Source organism: Lepidochelys kempii, chromosome 28 (genome assembly GCF_965140265.1).
Source record: "Lepidochelys kempii isolate rLepKem1 chromosome 28, rLepKem1.hap2, whole genome shotgun sequence".
NCBI classification, from domain to species: domain Eukaryota; kingdom Metazoa; phylum Chordata; order Testudines; family Cheloniidae; genus Lepidochelys; species Lepidochelys kempii.
In genome coordinates, this window is record NC_133283.1 from 2,482,116 (window position 1) to 2,487,136 (window position 5,021).

Below are 5,021 nucleotides of genomic sequence, written 5' to 3' on the forward strand. Positions count from 1 at the left end.
AAGCCAGGTTCACCAAGGAAGAACTGGCAGGCCAAGCCATGATCTCCTGGTTCGTAGGAAGGTTCTTCAGCCAGCTCTTCCCAAAGATCACTATCTAGAGGCCACTTCCCACAGAGAACAATTATGGTTACAGACCCATCCTGAAATTAGAGCAGGATATTTTCAAGCTTTATCTCATCGTAAAGCAACACGATTCAAACATGGCATCACAGAGGGGAAAGCACTCCTTCATTTCATATTTATTGCTACTGATCTCACTGACAAACTTCCTTTTCTCGGTGCTGCTTTGAGCACTTCAGGGAGTTTTTCCTCTTCTCCCTTCCAGCTGTGGTTATGGGACTGCAGCAGCTCCCCAGGTGGCCAACTTTCTTCTTTCGCTTACATTCTTCACTTCTTTGGATGAAGCTGTGTGTGCCACCACCTTACTTCATAGCTGAGACCTCAGGTACAAGCAGCTAGTTACAAAGGCTAAATTCCCGTTGCCATCAGTGGGAGGTTATCCTGGGCTGCCAGGGCTGCAGGACCTGGCCCATGATCAGTCAAGGTGATACAGCAGCTGCGCTCTTATGTGGTGAGTCCGGCAGCCTATTACCAAACTGCTCTGCCATCGCCTGCAGGGCGGCCGCACTGGCCAAGAATCTGGCAGAAGAGAGACCCAGGAGGAGAGAAGGAAAATGTCCTCAGCAGTCACAGCCGGCAGGAGCAGCAAAGGCTGAGTATCAGACACACTTTTTCACCAGGAGAATAAATGTGTACAACCTCCTGATATGTTCTCAGTTTACTCTCCCTTCCAAGGAAACCCTATTCTGCTCTATTACGCTGTCACGGGATAAAAGGGGAGGTCCTCTCGTGGATCAATAACTGGTTAAAAGGTAGGAGTAAATGGTCAGTTTTCAAAATGGAGAGAGGTAAATAGTGTGTCCCCCAGGGGGTCGGTACTGGGATCAGTACTCTTCAACATATTCATAAATGATCTGGAAAAAGGGGTAAACAGTGATGTGGCAAAATTTGGGAATCATTAAGAAAGGGATAGATAGTAAGACAGAAAAGATCATATTGCCTCTATATAAATCCATGGTACGCCTACATCTTGAATACTGCATGCAGATGTGGTCGCCCCACCTCAAAGACATATTGGATTGGAAAAAGTTCAGAAAAAGGCAACAAAAATGATTTGGAGTATGGAGCATCTGCCATAGGAGGAGAGATTAATAAGACTGGGACTTTTCAGCTTGGAAAAAAGACGACTAAGGGGGGATATTCTAGAGGTCTATAAAATCATGACTGGTGTGAGTAAGTAAATAAGGCAGTGTTATTGACTCCCTCTCCTAAGACAAGAACTAGGGGCCACCAAATGAAATTAATAGGCAGCACGTTTAAAACAAACAAAAAGAAGTATTTTTCGCACAGTCTACATGTGGAACTCCTTGCCAAAGGATGTTGTGAAGGCCAAGACTAAAAACAGGGCTCAAAAATGAACCAGATATATTCATGGAGGATAGGCCTCTCAATGGGTATTAGCCAAGATGGATAGGGATGGTGTTCCTACCCTCTGTTTGCCAGGAGCTGTGAATGGGCGACGAGGGATAGATCACTTGATGATTACGTGTTCTGTTCATTCCTTCTGAAGCACTTGACATTGGCCACTATGGGAAGACAGGATACTGAGCTGTAGGGACCTTTGGTCTGACCCAGTATGGCCGTTCTTATGTCCTTATGGCCCTATGCTCCTTTCATATATATTCCTGGGATTCTGCCTTACAATGTGTCCCTGAGATCTCACTCAAAATGCCCCAGACAGGCAAACACTCTGGGATCCTGAAGCCTCTGCCACCCATGTTGTACCTTGTCCCTCATCACTAACCCTTGATGCTGCTCCTTTCTATAGACTGTGAAGAGGGGGGAGGCAGTGCAGGAGCCTTCTGGGGATGCAGATCCAACACTTTGGGAGAGACAGATTGTCTGAGGCATCAGATTGCTGTAAGCCAGGGGCGGGCAACCTGTGGCTCCAGAGCCATGTGCGGCTCTTCAGAAGTTAATATGCGGCTCCTTCTATAGGTGCTGACTCCGGGGTGGAGCTACAGATGCCAACTTTCCAATGTGCCGGGGGTGCTCATTGCTCAACCTCTGGCTCTTCCACAGGCCCTGCCTCCACTCCAACCCTTCCAGCCCACTCCCCTGAGCCTGCCGTGCCCTCGCTCCTCTCCCCTCTGCCCAGAGCCTCCTGCATGCCACGAAACAGCTGATCAGGTGGTGCGGGGAGGGAGGAGACACTGATCGAAGGGGCAGTCGGGGGGTGGGAGGCAGTGAGAGCTGTGGGGGTGGAGTTGATGCAGGGCTGCTGACATATTACTGTGGCTCTTTGGCAATGTACACTGCTAAATTCTGACTCCTTTTCAGGCTCAGATTGGCCACCCCTGCTCTAAACCATGCAGCCTCCCCCTAAAACAGGGGCCTGTTCCAGCCCTGAGTCTGGGCTACTGGGATCCCTCCCACAGGGCAGGGTGCCCACAGATTACAGCCTGAAAATAGGTATGTGAAACTAACTCCTGTTCTCCCTGACAGCCTTCCCCTAGATCAAAAGGCACCCCAGGCAAGAAGCGTCTGCGGTGCCCCTCCTGACGTGTTAAACTTCTGAATATTTTATTTTTATTGCATTTGCAACTCATTTCATGATTTTGATGCAGAATTTGTATGCATGATTTTCTCTGTCATATAAGGTGATACATTTGCAGGCTAGGATCTGTACATCTGTTTTTATTCATGCCAGAAATAATCAAAACCTCAACAGGTAGTGATCAATGGCTCCATGTCTAGTTGGCAGCCGGTGTCAAGTGGAGTGCCCCAGGGGTCAGTCCTGGCGCCGGTTTTGTTCAATATCTTCATAAATGATCTGGAGGATGGTGTGGATTGCACTCTCAGCAAATTTGCGGATGATACTAAACGGGGAGGAGTGGTAGATACGCTGGAGGGCAAGGGATAGGATACAGAGGGCCCTAGACAAATTGGAGGATTGGGCCAAAAGAAATCTGATGAGGTTCAACAAGGATAAGTGCAGGGTCCTGCACTTAGGACGGAAGAACCCAATGCACAGCTACAGACTAGGGACCGAATGGCTAGGCAGCAGTTCTGTGGAAAAGGACCTAGGGGTGACAGCGGACGAGAAGCTGGATATGAGTCAGCAGTGTGCCCTTGTTGCCAAGAAGACCAATGGCATTTTGGGATGTATAAGTAGGGGCATAGCGAGCAGATTGAGGGACGTGATCATCCCCCTCTATTCGACATTGGTGAGGCCTCATCTGGAGTACTGTGTCCAGTTTTGGGCCCCACACCACAAGAAGGATGTGGATAAATTGGAGAGAGTCCAGTGAAGGGCAACCAAAATGATTAGGGGTCTGGAACACATGATTTATGAGGATAGGCTGAGGGAACTGGGATTGTTTATTCTGCGGAAGAGAAGAATGAGGGGGGATTTGATAGCTGCTTCCAATTATCTGAGAGGTGGTTCCAGAGAGGATGGTTCTAGACTATTCTCAGTGGTAGAAGAAGACAGGACAAGGAGTAATGGTCTCAAGTTGCAGTGGGGGAGGTTTAGGTTGGATATTAGGAAAAACTTTTTCACTAGGAGGGTGGTGAAACACTGGAATGCGTTGCCTAGGGAGGTGGTGGAATCTCCTTCCTTAGAAGTTTTTAAGGTCAGGCTTGACAAAGCCCTGGCTGGGATGATTTAATTGGGGTTTGGTCCTGCTTTTGAGCAGGGGGTTGAACTAGATGACCTCCTGAGGTCCCTTCCAACCCTGATATTCTATGATTCTATGATTAAATACAAAAGTTTATTTCCTTTAAGCATATAGAATTTTTTTTTTTAATTTTAACAGTAACTAAAATGTACTAAGATCTAGAAATTGAACGGCCACCAACACAGGGTGGACCAGTCTTAACTAGTGTTACAGTGAGAAACAGCGTTAGACTGTAAACCCGAGTCCTTTAGTTCAAAGGTCATTTTCTCGACTTTGTCCTCATGAATTGAAGCGCAGCATTAGAGAGATCCAAAGACTGGCCAATGGCATTTTCAAGTGATAAAATAGCAAGTGATGTCGGTCTCTCATTGGCCATCATAGACTGAACATATGTTTTAATGAGCCTGAGCTTCAAGGCGAGGGTAGCTCTGTCCACCTCCTTCCCCTGTGCTGCTGGGCACCAAGTCCCTGGCGGCCAGTAGGTAAAGCCGGGAATACAGGATGGGGTGCCAAGTGGCAGCAGGACTCTTGCCACCAGGGTTCAGCTGCCCAACTTCCTCCCCATGCCGCTAGGCCCCAGTCGCCTTCAGCCACCGGGTAACCCAGGAACTAAGACAGGAATGGGGTGAGGAAGCAAGTCAAGCTGAGCAAGGCAGGCAAAAATTCATCTTGCCTTCATGGGCCACTCACAGTGAGGTCCTTTTTGTGTGCCATGGCTGACAAAAACATCCCAGACAGAGAAACAGCAGGCCAAACAGAAACCTAGTAACTGTCAAAGTAGCTTAGCCAGGAGCGCATTAGACTGAAGATTTAAAGGTCCCTGCTTCAATCCCAGGCTTTGGCATGTTGTTTTGTCCCTTTGTGTGCAGGGGTGGGCTGTTTTCTGGAAGTGCAGCGGTGCCTTTATCCGCCGTGAGTCCCTCATTTCGGGTTCTGCAGCAGGAAAAAGCAGCGTGGGCTTGTGCACCCAGGTGGCCCAGCTGAGCTTTCTTTCTTCTCTTGCTCTTTCTCGGCAAGGGGAAAAAAAGAAGCTCTCCTTCAAGCTGGAGTCACAAGGGAGACATAAAGACGACTTCCTGAGCGCCGGCTCCAGTCCTTTGCTCTCCCAGCTGCCGCCACTTTCTCCAGGTCTGCCCATCAGTGTGTGCCCGGGTGAGAGCCAGCCAAGTGGATGGAATTTGAAGGGAGGGGCAGAGCTCTGTGACAGAGTTTCTGTAGTGTAGTGGTTATCACGTTTGCCTCACACGCAAAAGGCCCCTGGTTTGAAACCAGGCAGAAACA

At 48.7% G+C, this 5,021-nt stretch overlaps 1 non-coding gene across 1 annotated transcript; it reads left to right on the plus strand.

Annotated features, from left to right (window-relative positions):
* The first annotated feature begins 4,948 nt into the window (after window positions 1-4,948).
* On the plus strand, window positions 4,949-5,021 carry TRNAV-CAC (transfer RNA valine (anticodon CAC)). The gene has a single exon. It is a non-coding gene; the product is annotated as a tRNA-Val (tRNA).